Source organism: Varanus komodoensis, unplaced genomic scaffold (assembly GCF_004798865.1).
Source record: "Varanus komodoensis strain SLA01 unplaced genomic scaffold, ASM479886v1 scaffold4, whole genome shotgun sequence".
Taxonomy (NCBI): Eukaryota; Metazoa; Chordata; class Lepidosauria; order Squamata; family Varanidae; genus Varanus; species Varanus komodoensis.
In genome coordinates, this window is record NW_025335941.1 from 10,004,328 (window position 1) to 10,018,860 (window position 14,533).

At 44.8% G+C, this 14,533-nt stretch overlaps 1 protein-coding gene across 1 annotated transcript in view; it reads right to left on the reverse strand.

The window, feature by feature from the left end:
• Window positions 1-8,289, reverse strand: part of AGPAT3 (1-acylglycerol-3-phosphate O-acyltransferase 3) — an 86,486-nt gene extending 78,197 nt beyond the window's left edge. Inside the window, exon 1 of the mRNA XM_044442493.1 lies at window positions 8,050-8,289. The gene's annotated coding sequence lies outside the window, so the exon portion shown is untranslated. The remainder of the gene's footprint in view (window positions 1-8,049) is intronic.
• Between the last annotated feature and the right edge of the window lie 6,244 nt (window positions 8,290-14,533).

Here is a 14,533-nt window from a genome sequence, read left to right on the forward strand (position 1 = left end):
ATTCAAGCCAACTTTTGCGCTCTCCTCCTTCACCCGCATCAAGAGGCTCTTTAGTTCCTCTTCACTTTCTGCCATGAGAGTGGTATCATCTGCATGTCTGAGGTTGTTGATATTTCTCCCAGCAATCTTAATTCCAACTGGTGATTCATCTAGCCCCACCTTTCTCATGATGTGCTCTGCATATAAGTTAAATAGGTAGGGTGACGGTATACAGCCTTGCCGAACTCCTTTCTCAATTTTGAACCAAGCAGTGGTTCCGTGTCTAGTTCTCACTGTTGCTTCTTGACCCACATATAGGTTTCTCTGGTACTCCCATCTCTTTAAGAACTTGCCACAATTTGTTGTGAGCCACACAATCAAAGGCTTTAGCATAGTCAATGAAGCAGAAGTAGATGTTTTTCTGGAACTCCCTAGCTTTCTCCATGATCCAGCGTATGTTGGCAATTTGATCTCTAGTTCCTCTCCCTCTTCAAAATCCTGCCTGTACTTCTGGTAGTTCTCAGTCCACATACTGCTGGAGCCTAGCTTGTAGGATTTTGAGCATAACTTGGCTAGCATGTGAGATGAGTACAATGGTGTGGTAGGTTGAGCATTCTTTGGCATTGCTCTTCTTTGGGATCGGAATGTAAACTGACCTCTTCCAATCCTGTGGCCACTGCTGAGTTTTCCAAATTTGCTGGCATATTGAGTGTAGCACTATTACTGCATCATCTTTTAGGATTTTGAATAGCTCAACTGGAATACTGTCACCTCCACTAGCTTTGTTGTTCCTCAGACTTCCTAAGGCCCATCTGACTTCACATTCCAGGATGTCCGGCTCGAGGTCAGTGACCACTCCATTGTGGTTATCAGGGACGTTAAGCTCTTTCTTGTATAGTTCTGTGTAATCTTGCCACTTCTTTTTAATCTCTTCTGCCTCTGTTAGGTCCCTGCCATTTTGGTCCTTTATCATGCCCATCTTTGCATGAAACGTTCCCTTCATATCTCCAATTTTCTTGAAGAGATCTCTGGTCCTCCCTATTCTGTTGTTTTCTTCTATTTCTTTGCACTGTTCATTTAAGAAGGCATTCTTATCTCTTCTAGCTATTCTCTGAAATTCTGCATTCAATTGTTTGTATTTTTCTCTTTCTTCCTTGCCTTTCGCTTCCCTTCTTTCCTCAGCTATTTGTAAAGCTTGGGTTGTTGGAAAAGAGTGTTTGCTATGACCATCGTATTCTCTTGACAACATTCTACCAGCCTGTGCCCTGCTTCATTTTGTACTCCAAGGCCAAACTTGCCTGTTATTCCAGTTATCTTTTGGCTTCCTACTTTAGCATTCCAATCCCCCATGATGATAAGGACATCATTTTTTGGAGTTAATTCTAGAAGGTGTTGTAGGCCTTCATAGAACTGGTCAACTTCAGCCTCTTCAGCACCAGTGGTTGGGGCATAGACTTGGACTATTGTGATGTTGAATGGTTTGCCTTTGATTCGAACTGAGATCATTCTGTCATTTTGGAGATTGTATCCCAGTACTGCTTTTCCTACTCTTTTATTGACTATGAAGGCTACTCCATTTCTTCTGAGGGATTCTTGCCTGCAGTAGTATACCTGATGGTCATCTGAATTAAATTCGCCCATTCCTGTCCATTTTAGTTCACTGATTCCTAAGATGTCGATGTTCAGTCTTGTCATCTCTTGTTTGACCACATCCAGCTTGCTTTGATTCATGGATCTTACATTCCAGGTTCCTATGGGGTATAGATCTTAGCTCATAGCTTCATTGAGCTACGCAAGCCCCTTCACCACGACAAGGCAGTGATCCATGAAGGAGATAACACAGATTACAGTACTCTAAACACAAGGTTACCAGCGGTTACCAATTAAGTCCTCATTTTAGACATTTGTACACAATTTACCAGGAGTTAGCATTCCTAATGCCCACCAAAACCCTTTTCCAATGACAGTTAAATATATAAGAAGGCATGCTCACACACCTTTATTCAGTTACAAGCATGGCCTTTACTTTTCCAAACTTTTGTTCCTGGCTGCCACTGTGAAATCGCACCACACCAACCCACAGAAATTGTTAATGTCTACCAAGTGGGCTGGTGGGAAGAGTTCCATGACCCTGCAGCTTTGCAGTTTAACACTTGCTCAAAGAAAAACTATAGTTTCCAGGCAAGCAGCTTGCTGAAATCATATGAAAAAGTGCTATCCCAACAACATGTTAAGCCAACTAGATTTCAAAGTAAGAGAATTACAGTGGAAACTTATACATGTCTACTTAGCAATCATTCTACTGATATGAATGGGACTTATACCCAGTTCAATGAGGATAAGATTGCCTCTTCATACACATGCTAATTATCCTGGGGAAATCAAGAGAACTTACAAATCTTGAACTTACAGTAAATTGTACCTAAAATGGTTAAACCTCACCAAGATTCATCAGTGCATCAACTCTCAACATCCGAAAGGAGACCAATTATTTCCATGCAGTTAAATGCTAGCTGCAAACAGGGAAGTTCTGCACTATTTTCTGAAAGGAGTTTAGTGGGTCTCCCTGGGAAAGGTGTTTCATGGTACTGGGAACATGACAGAAGGGCCCCTGTTCCAAATCCTGCCTACTCTAACACCTCCTCCCTTGGCCATCAGTGCATGCAGTTCTCTTAGCTCTGCTAATCGCAAGTCACTGTGTAGCTCTGCCTTTTCTTCCTTAGCAGGTTTCTTATGGAATGAAAAAAGACAGAAGAGGCCACAGGGAAATACAGGGGAGTTACAAGGTGAAATTGTTAACGTCCAGGCATCTAAAAACTCTGAGAATGAGGCAGGACAGTTCCGTAATGAGGGGCTGATCAGGAAGTACTTCTCATTCTGTAAATGAGATTTGTCATATAATTCCTTTATATTATACAGTTATAATTATAACGATTCATTACATGCAGTACCTCCTGATCTGAAACACTGAGGGGAAAAGTGGCAACTTGTTTCATCAATTGCAAAGGGCTCACTAATGGTCTGGTTGTGATCAGCCCTGCTTCCTCATGGTCCTGCTATCTCAATCCTTGTCCCTCTCCACTTCAGCCTCTCTGCCTTCAACCTCTCTGCCAGCCCTCCTGATTGCACAGCGGAGTTGATAGTCATAGACTCTCCTAGCTATTAGCTTGGTGCTAATTTTGCAGAACAAAACCAGGCAACTGCAATTTCAAGCAGGACTTTGTGGAACTTTTAAAACTATTTCCCAAGGCTCATTAAATCCTTTTGCTGAAGGCAGCCATTTTATCTTTGTCTAGACACAAAGATGGGCTTTCAAATATGACACCATGCAGGGCAAAGCAGTGGAACACTTTTGGGGTGTAGGCATGAAAATGAGCACCTGTGCCTGCCAAGTGATGTGCCTCATAAGTAGCATGAAAATAAACCAACGAAGCCAGAGAGTATATTTCACATGTTTAGGGCATATGAAAACCCATGATGATAAATGCATTCAGCATTTGGTACACTCTAAAAATAATCAAGAGTTTCTGAGTAAGGTAAGGGTAAGGTAAATTGGCTGATATTCCAAACATGCCGTTTTATGAAAGGGCAATTTTATGATTGTGAATAGTTTTGAGCTATGCCTCTTCTTTCACAGAAACTGCTTTTATAAGCATCCTGGAATTTTAAATTGAATAGTGGAGAATAAATTTCCAAAATAAAATAATGACCAAGAAATAGTTGTGTGGATGAAGGAAAATAGCAGTTTAATGCAGGAGTGGGCAAAAGGCAGAATTCCAAATATTTTAGATTTCAACTTCCAGCATGCCTGATCATTTCTCATAGTGACACTAACTTCTAGAAGTTGACATCCAAAATATCTGAAGTTCTACCTTCTGCTCACTACTGGTTTAACAGAGTTTGGAAGACCCCTAAACTTTGAAACTTCCTGTACTTTCAATTTGTCTACAACTGCTGAATCCATTCACATAACTGTGCATAACTGAGAGCCAGTGTGGTGCAGTGGTTAAGAGTGCGGGACTGGGACTCAGGCGATCTGGGTGCTCGTCCCCGCTCAGCCATGGAGCCAGCTGGGTGACTTTGGGCCAGTCACAGACTCTCAGCCCAACCTACCTCACAGGGTTGTTGTTGTGGGGATAAAAGATGGAGGAGGAGAATGATGTAAGTTGCCTTAAGCCCTTTGTAGGAAAAAAGACAGGGTATAAATCAAATAAATAAATAAAATAACACAACAGCAATTCTCTGGTTTGAAATATTAAGAGTAGACAAACAAGATTTCTTACTGTTGGTATCTGACATGGAATTGCTGCCGCTACTTACATGTTCCATAAATGCAGTCAGATAAAGTTTTAGTGATAGCTAAAATTAAATTGAGTACCAACCTTTCTTACTCATGTAGGTTTCCAATTACAGAGTACCCTCTCTACCTTACTACTCTCAATACAGTTCTGTTTTCCAGAAATGGGAAGTCAGAGTTTCTGACCGAGGAAGGTGGGTGGGGTGGGAAGCAATTAAACTTAAAAAAAGATAGATTTTGAATAAACAAAACACAATGACATAAAATAGTGCCCTTATTATTGAGGGTGCAGTCCTATCACGTGCTCTCTGGGGGACTTGAAGCACCTGAATTTGTAGGTCTCTAAAGGACCATCCAGTGCAGAGCAGGAGAAGTAGTGGGGTGATCTTTGCCTCCCTGTCGTCCTACCTGCAAATATTGCCAGATCAATCTTTTCAGCCCTCCAGGCAAAGGGAGGGAGTGGAAGGGAAGGAGGCTGGGAAACAGCTCAGGATTAATCATATCCTGGAATTTCCAGTCTCCTCCATACCCCTCAGAATGCCCCATTTCCTCCCCCTTTGAAGATGCTTTTCCAACCTTGAAGGGCAGCTGGCACAGCTCTCTCCAGACTGACTGGAAAAAAGTGGGGCAGGCCAGCAGGATCTCCAACTCTCCCTTCTGATGTGGGGACACTGCCCCCAACCTTGGAAGGGGTAATCCAGGCACTTCTATTGTACCTGGGATTGCTCTCTGAATCAATTTAAGATGTCAAATACCATAAGGCAAGACAAGAAGTTGCAAAAACCCATAGCAACAATCCTTAGAGTAAGCCAAAGCTGCTCTTACAGACCTCAAATATGTTCCTCCAGAAGCAGCAATTCAAGTAAGAAGACTCAGCAAGTGCCAAGTAACTTGAGCAGAAAGTGAGATCCAATACAAAGTGAGAGTGTATCATCATATTGAAAATTTTCTGATTAACTATAGACTAAGTAAAACACAGATGAGCCACAGAATCTGAAAAATAACTACACTGCATGTACACATACACAAGGTGAAAGCAGGGAAAGAAGCTGAAGCGTCATTTTGTCACAAATACCTGCTATGAAAGCTAGATCCAGGCATTGAAATCAATGGCATTTATATGCAACAGAGTCTGGATCCATCCCCTTCTTTTTTAATTTCAGAAGAAGAGATGAGATGGAAATTCATTGCCTTAGGACCTGATGCAGTCTTGACAGACAAAAATGAATACCCTTACAGCCAAGTCAGCTCTGCCACACACATGCAAAAACATTTTTGCAGGAGCACACTACTCATTTCACACACACGCACCCCAACAACAACTATGTGGTTCTTGTGGGAGAAGATACAAGGACTCTATTTTTCTGCTTTTAGCCTTTCATGTCAAGCAAAAATGTTCCTCCAAATAAATAATTCATCAAAGAAGTTATCAGTATACATCATTCTAATAAAAGAGTCTTCCCAAAGAGAGGAAGACATTGTGAAGGATCATTAAGGCCTAGTTTTCAGGTGGTATCGCTGACTCTTGACTCCCTCTCTTCAAAGTACAGGTGCTCACATGAACAAATGCTGTCCTACAAAAAGATTTGTACATCTAGAGAACTAATGTGTCAGGGAGAGCACAGCAGAATCCATTTCCCTGATATCTAGGCGTTTTTTTTCCTACTGAAAAATGTTCACCTATGCATCTCCCCACCTGTAATCCGAAGTGGTACAGCTGAGACCAAGGCATGCCACCTTGGCTGAGGATCATAGCAAAACCTAACAGCAAGATCAAGAGCAGCTTCACCTGCAGGCCCTCTTGGATGACCATAACAAGGCCCAGCAGGCAAGTACAATAAACTTTCAAAGAAGTCTACCTGTCTGCCACATGGCTGCTGGTACAGAGGTTCTAACAAGCAAAGGTTTCAAACACTTTCAGTACTCACCTCAGCAGTGTATCGGACATAGGACAGATGTCATACACAACAAGGCTTCCATAGCACAGGTGAGTAATGCAGACGGAAATGTCAAAAATAGTGCACTCCTGTGGTGGACACAGCAGTGGTGAAAGAAAAGACACATTTTACTTGCTACAAAGAGGTGGAGTTGATAAACAATGGCAGTAGCAATGCAGAACACTGTCCACTGCAAGCAGTCATCTGAAGTTAGTAATAGCTTCTTTCAAAGTAACATTTTGCTCTGTGTTGAGATAATTTGGCATGTGCACTACCATACAGAAAGAAAGGGGAACATGGGCAAGAGATCTAAGATGCTTCAATCCAGGCAAGCCAGCACGAGGGAACTGTATTCAGAACAGCTCTGGAAGCAATATTTCTCCGCATGTACAGCAAGACATGCACAAGACGAGTTACAGATTCACATCTGCACTCAACTCTGATAACACATGATCTTGTTGACTTTTCACAATGATACAGATGACCAAATTCAAAGGTTTACAGAATGGACAGTTGCTGCTGCACATCTGCTGAGCTCTATGTAAAAATAAACAAAACACCTAATAAACCATAGAATTTTACTTTCAAGGTGCTCACGTAAAGAATACTGCTCTGTCTCCAATGAAATGTAATGATAATGATACTAGCTTACCTTGCATGTTGAGCAGAAACATCATAGCTTTAAGGTCCCTTCCCCTCCCATGTACACATATTTCCTTGTTTATTAATCTTTCTAAAAGCAAAACCTAGACAACAATAAAAATCCTGCCGCAAATACCTCCTTGCCCTTCAATTCCCTGAACACTCCCAGAGACACCAAGACAAGTTAAATCAGTGGGATGGGCCTTCAGCTCGTTCTCTCTCTCAAGGCAGAGCAAGTTGAAAGATGCTTTCTTCTCCAGTCTCTGCTACTAATGTTTCCAAAATGCTCAGCCTCTCTGCAGAAAATAAGCACCTGCTGAAATTCTGCTCACAGTGCAAGCGTAGCCTGCAAACATAATGGCTCGGCGAAACAAAAAGTAACGGGTCCCAGCTAGGTCTAAAGGAGCCCACCCCACGCACAGCCGCTTTTCCTGCAAGTCGAAAGAGCAAGGTATTCATACAAAGCAGCGATATACAAGATGGGAAAGCCAATCAATATACAGCTTTTGGGGGAAGCAGAAGGGGCAGAACGAGATGGGAGGGGACTGTCAGGAGATAAGCGCTGCTTCAGCAATCCAAGACAAAACGGGGGGGGGGTCAAAAAAAAAAAGGGGGGAATTCAGTGTAAAAGTCACACGCACAGAGATGGACCCAGCGACCTTTCATCGCTAACGTAACAGAAGAGCAACTGGGGAAAAGGTCGAGATTAGCGGGAGGGAAGGAAGGGACGCTACCCGTATCCACGGATATAAAGGCAGAGGCTCTCACAATGCAGTGTTATGGGGGAGGGAAAAATCAGACTAATCCGTTAAGGTTATACTACAGAGGGAAAGAGGAGCGAGCGAGCGAGAAGGGATGGGGGCTGTGCAGAAGTTGGCAGCCTGGGAAAGAGGGGATGCAAAGGGGGAGGGAGGGGAGTCTCGACACTGCAGCAGAGACGGCTGCATGGAGGGGTTTGCAAGGAATAAAGGCGGGTAAAGCGTCCAGAGGAGGGGGCGGCAGAGAAGGAGAAACAGGCTGAGCTCAGCACAAGCCGCTTACAAAAAACGGGGGGAGCCAGGACTGTGCCAACGAGGGGGATGGAGGAAACCCAGTGAAAGGGCTCCTCAGCATGACGGGGAAGGAACCCGACCCGCCGCCGGCTGCCCGGCCCCGTCAGCATCATTAGCCGGTGCCTACGAAAGCAGCACAAACCTGCAGCAGCCACCCCCGCCTCCGCCTCCTTCGGTACGGATGGGTCTCCGCCTGCCCTGGGTTTGTACTCCAGCTCCGATGCGAGGCTCCGCGCCTGCAGCCACAGCCTCCCCCCGCTCCAAGCGGCAGCGGCAGCGGCAGCGGCAGCACTTTGCTTCGACACCCGCTACCGCAGCTAAGGCCGCCGCCTCCGTTGCTACTGCGGCGGCTAGTACTGCTGCTCCGAGGCGGCGGCAAGGGCAAAGCCTATTGTGGCGGCGGCGGCGCCTGGCTCCGGCGCAGGGAGGCTCTCGCATGGAGTGCGGCAGATCCCGCGGCTGGGCTGGCTCTCCTGCGCGAGCGTGCCGGCGTTGAATGGGTGCTCCCAGCAGCCGCGACTTCCTGTGCAACGACAGTTCCGTTCCTTTCGAGCCACCGGGGGCAGGAGAGCTGGGCTAGCCGCGGGAGGCGGAGGAGGAGGCCGCCGCCGCTGTTGCTGCGGGCGCTCGCGCCGGGGCGACCGCGCGTCGGGCTCTCACACGGGCAGTCCGGCTGCAAGGGGGCGGCCGGGGGCCGGGGGGCGGCCGTCCCGGGCCGGCATCGCTTCTTCGGGGGGCCTTCCAGCCTCCCTCCAGGTCCTCTCGCGTCGGGGGATTCGGAGAGCTCCGCCGTTCGCCGCCGAGCCCCACGCGCGGAGGGGGGAGGGGCAGCCGGGGCTTGCTCCGGCAGCGGACGCTTCCCCACGCCCCGGCAGCGCCTTTCCACCCCCAGGCTCAGACTGAGGAGGAGAGTAAGAGCGTCACGCATGTGAGATCGCCCCCCCCCCCGGACACCTGGGAATCACCCCACAACGCCCCCCGCGCCGCCCCTAGTTCTTGTGGGCACCCTTCCTTTCTCGTAACCCCTTACGAGTTGGTGTGAACTTTGCTCGGCACCCCTAGGGCCAAGACATTAAACCGGTATCTGGCAGCTACCACTCCTTCACCCTTTCATTATTACTCCAGGGAAGGCACTCCTGACCCGGACTGAGACCCTGGCATGAGGAATGGGGGTGGGGGGCGAGGAAAGCTTTTAAATCCTGATGGGAGCTGCAGCCACGATGGAATTTAATGCTGCTGGATGCATATTTAAAGTAATGCCCTGCTTTGGTCCTTGAAGTAGTTCTGGGTGGGTGTTCAAGATGCACTTATGGAGCTGGACTTTGGGGTGCCAACAGTGGAGTCCCTCTTTTGACTTCTACATCGGGGTGGGGAATGTGTGCCCCGCATATCTAATTGGGCTATAATGCCCATCATACCTAACCAGCTATGCTGGCTGGTGCTAATGGGAGTTGGTGTTAACCTTGACAGCATCTGTGGAATCCCCAGATGTTCCTACTCCATGTGTTCATTATTTGTTTGCACATATATTCCCAAATGTGCACCTCAGTCTGGATGCAATCCATTCCACTCCCATTTTTCCAGAGTCTGCATTGCTACCAGGGTGCCTCTGGGTATGCAGGTATTCATACACTAATATCTCTCTTTACGTACTAACTATATACACTGTTCTTCAAATTTTCAGGTTATTGACAAGAAGAAAAATAATAAAAGAAATTAAAAAAACCCTGTGATATGATTAAACAGCATCTAAAACAAACAGAAATCCTAGAATGTTTTGGTTGGAAGGGACCAATAAAGCCATCCTAGTTGCAAGTTCAAAGCTAATGTGCCCATGTAAATGATTCAGTGAATGTGGAGGTTGAGGTAAATGTCATGATGCAACCAACCTTCAAAATGTATTAGTTCAACCTCTGGAGAGAAGACAGAGACTGTGGTCACTGGCCTCTCGCCACAATCTGTGCATTCAGTAGAAAGTGTGAGCAACAGGTCTCCATGCACAGGCACTGTATGCACAGTCTCAGACCCTGGTCAACTCAATAAGTTGCATTCACATGGCTGAAAGTGCATAAATTAGGATCAAGCCAGCAGGTACTATGGCCAAGCCTTCAGTGAACATTTGTTGAACTTAGGAATAATGCTGCTTCTTATTCCTCACCCACCTCTGTGTTTATTTTGGACACTTTGTGAGAGCTATGGAGAGCCAGAGGCACTAGTGGGCAGAATGTTGGACGGGGACTCAGTAGATCTGACTGTCCTCATCACTTGATCATGAACCTCTCTGGGTGACCCTGGGCCAGGCATGGACTATCAGCTTAACCTACTTCACAGGTCAAATGGAGGCAGGAAGATTACCTGAGCCACCTTGGATTCCTTGCAGGAAAAAAGCAGGGTATATATTACATAATAAATATAATAACTGGTAGGTCACATGGACTAGCCCCACAACTCGCCTTACCTGCACACCACAAAAATGCCTCCCTGACGTACCTATTAGGATAGCCGGGGAAAGGGCTGTCCACATGCACGTAGAGCTCCTCCGCTTGAGGAGGGACTTTGGCCAAGTTGTTCCCTCCTTGCACTGAGGATTTCTATGTGTGCAGAACATTAAAAGTTCTTTAAAGGAACCCACATGTGTCCTGGGACATGGACAAAGCAGGCTGGATCATGCTGCTGCTACACAGTTTTAGCCCTTGTGTGTGCAGGCAAATGCCTGCATAGGGATCAAGTTCCTGCATTAAGGCCGTGCCATCTCAGAAATGATTGGCACGCAATGGAATAAATTTATGACATATTCAAGTTAAAAAAGACATCACCTTCCTGCAAAATACAGACTCTTAGGACACGCAGCAATTCCACAAAGGCTTGAACTTACAACACTTTAGCAGGGCTGTCAAGGACAGGACCTTGGAGGGCATGGGAACACTATAAGTTGATCCTAAGAAGAAAAAGACAATAAGCTTCTTGTAAGCTTGAGGTGATAAAGCTCATACACGGTAACTTTACCAGATCCTTCAGCATGAACCAACCAGCCCCATCGCTATCATTAACAATGTCAGAGCTTCCACGTGCAGATTGCTTGGTATAGTTATCTTCCCATGTAATATGAAAGACAAAATTACCCGATGCAGCTTCAGCTTCTCAAAAAGGATGCATGTGAACAGGGCTTAGAGACAAGGAAAGGGAGAATCCTTCACCTCAAATAATATAATTTCTCATACTGTGCTATTGGCAGGTCCCCCAAAGGTAATTTCATAAGTAGCACTGCTGTTTCTCAGCTTGCCTCATGCACTAATAGAATGACCATTTTCTTATTATTTTCCCAATTTTCTAGTGCACTGGCTTTGGGGACCTGAGCACCTTATGAGTACAACCTTATAGCTCTCTTCTATATAGAGTTGGGTATGCCTACTCCTGTTGAAGTCAGTGGGCCTAGACATGCCAAACTCTGTTGGACTGGGTTGGACTGGCAGCCTTCCATCTCCGCTTACAACAACAACCCAGACTCCTGTTGTTTTACTGCTGCTTTTAAATTACAGTTATGTGTTGCTGTGTTATGAGGTTTTATTGTAGCATCGTTAGTATCTTTAATGCAGTGCTGTAACCAACACTGAGGAGCTTTCAGGGTTTGGACAGAGGCTAGCTTTGGACAGCAGTTGATGAGCTCCATTTGCTTTCCTCAGAGCAAGGCTGCATGCAGCAGTTGTGTCAGTCACAAAGCCTAGTTCATTCCTTCTCTAAATAACTTTTTAAAGAAAAGACAATGAGGATTCAGTCCATGGGTGAGGTATTGGTCTTTATAGGCTGAATTCTGTGATGGCAGTAAAATGTATTCCATAGCCTACACCTCCATACTCACTTCTATTTACAGCTATGCACGTAAATACAGTAATTGCAGGCTGCTGCTGAATTGATACAGGGCTAGCCCTAGCTTTGACGTTTTTCAGGAGACCATCACTTAGCTGGACTTAATCAATCTGTTCTAGGGCAGTGTCCTAAGTAGGAAGGAAAGACCTTATCAGGTTTGGGGGAAACCTAGCAGGATAAAAAAAAAAGTCAAGGAACCATAAAATATGCACACCTGATGCAGAAATTATTGGAATGCAGGAATTATTAAAAACAATGAGTCTTTAAGGTAGCAAAAGAGGAACACATTTATAACAACAAGATTTTGGAAAAGCTGTTCACTTCATCAGACACATAAGGGATTCATCTCAAGTTGGCAGATTTCTGTATCCATGCTTGGCAGAGCAGTGACGTGGGATTGTAAAACCCAATCAGAGGTCAGAGGGGACCTGAAATGCAAAAGTGGAGCTAGCGATAATTGCATTTGCAATGATTATTTGCATAACATTGTAGAGTGATAACAATCATTGCACTGGCGAAATAATTGACACATCTTGTGTAATTTTGCTCAGGCTCCTTTCTATCCATGATGTCAGTTCTAATATGTAGTATTACATGAACAGGCAGAAAACAGGATATGATGGTGATTACTGAAACAAAACATATTTCTGATTTCTTTCCTTACCTGGAGTATAGAATTGTGGCACAACCATTGGAAGAATCATTGTTCCAATCTGTATAGCAAACTTTACAGCATCCTTTCTCACCCTGGTGTTCTCTAGATGTTGGACATCAGCTCTCATCAGCCCCAGCCAGCAAAGGCTATGGTTAAGAATTCCACACTTTTTGCAGCAGGAGTGAATTTGCAAGGGCCATAAAACTGAGTTTTTATAATCTTCAAAAATATGCACTGCATGTTCTGATATTACCCTAGGGCTTTTTATTTCAAATAGGTTAGTGAGAGTGATTTACACACTGAAATGCTACCTCATAGTTACTTTTGTTTCTTCAAAGTACAAAAGCATTTTTTTTTTGCTTTTTTAAAGAAAAGGGCATGCATTCACTTCAAGAATTAGAGGATAACATATTAGCAACATAACATTTGAAGCAGACCTTCAAAAATTACATTATACAATATTTAAATCTTGGGGATGTGGCACCGCAGGCATACCTAAATGATACAGTTTTTATATTCTTGCCTCTCTGTGAAGAGTGAAAATGAACTTGTTAAATGATGTTGAGCTTATAAGCTACACATGAATGTGTTGAGCTCCAGCCAGTCAGTCAGTCTGACCAAGAATAATGGTGCTATTACAATGCTTAAGGCTTGCCGCCGCACAACTGGGTGGCCTGAAAAAGAGAAAGATACAGCCTTATTTGCATCACTACCTTCTTCTAGACATATTACATGGAAAGTGGCACAATCATGGGCTCCACCTGGCAAGGATCATATAGATTTCCTGCCACCTTGATGAACCAAACCAGAATCCTTTGTTTGCCTCTGAAGAAGCAGGGATGGTATTTCCAGAGTGATGCACATTGCAGAACACGCCCAGCGATGCAATAAAAGGATCCCCTGGGAGCGCCTTATTAAAATTCTAGTATCAAATGCATGAGGAAGTGAGGATCATTTTCCCATCTGTGATGAAACTCTGCCTTCACTGGATACCTAAAAATCATGCTTTCCAGAAATGTCTAAGGCTCTTATAATCACTACTGTCAAAGAAATTAAGTTTTCCTTTATAAGGATCAGGCTACATCCAAGTCATAGTTGTTTGTTTTTAAATACCTCCCTCCATTCCTATGAATAAGAGCCTGCAATATTAGTAAGTGGCATGAAAGCTGTTCTTGGAAGCACTTCCAAAGAATAAAGTACCCAGAGTAGATGGGATCCAGACTAGCCACAGTCTGGTTTCAGTTTAGTTGAGGGGCTGGATCACCCCTGGTCAACCATCCTTCAGTGCATGTGCTTATGAGTAAGCCACCCTAAGTGGTGTGGAAATAAGTATCATTGCATGATGTAGGGATTAGCTAGACATTGAGGCCTGTTTTTGCTTTCTTTTAGTACATGTGTATAATTCCATTAATAAAAGTTACATGCAAGAAGTTTTAACTACAAAGGCTTGTCCTGATATCTCTTAATAAGGTCTGTGCAAACTGAGCAACATTTCAATTAGTTAAAGGTTGCATGTTACAGTAATTCCCCAGAATGGCATCCACATTGGGATATGTGCTGAGAGGTTAAATGACAGAGACAAGATAAAGGCAGGACAGCTGCTCCTCTGGCTTCAAGGGCAACTGTAAAGTTTCTTGAGCTTACTCAGCCCTTTCTGGCAGCTTTTCCTAGGATCACCCACAGGCTTCTATGAAGTTTCCTGACAAAGGTAATGTCAGTCATCATCATCCTGTGGGATGACAGAAGGAAATCTGATGGTTTCTGAAGGCAACGAGCAGACTCTTTTACAAGGTGTTTTACAGATTCTTTAAAAGGTGTATTGACAGTACGTGATGTTAAGGAGCTGAAAGAGACTGGCCATTTTGCTGCAGGGGTGCCTGTCCCAAGCAAGCCAAGCAAGCCTAGGCTAGGTGCCACCACTATAATCTGCTCATCATTTGGCCTTTTCTCCCTAGTTCTGCCCTTATCTCCACTTGGCACTTGGTAATGAGCTCTGTAGAGCAGGGATAGGCAATCCGGCTACCTCCAGTTGTTTTAAACAGCAATGCCTATCAACCCCCACAACAAATATGGCCAATGGCATGTTAACTGTTTAGTATTGCAG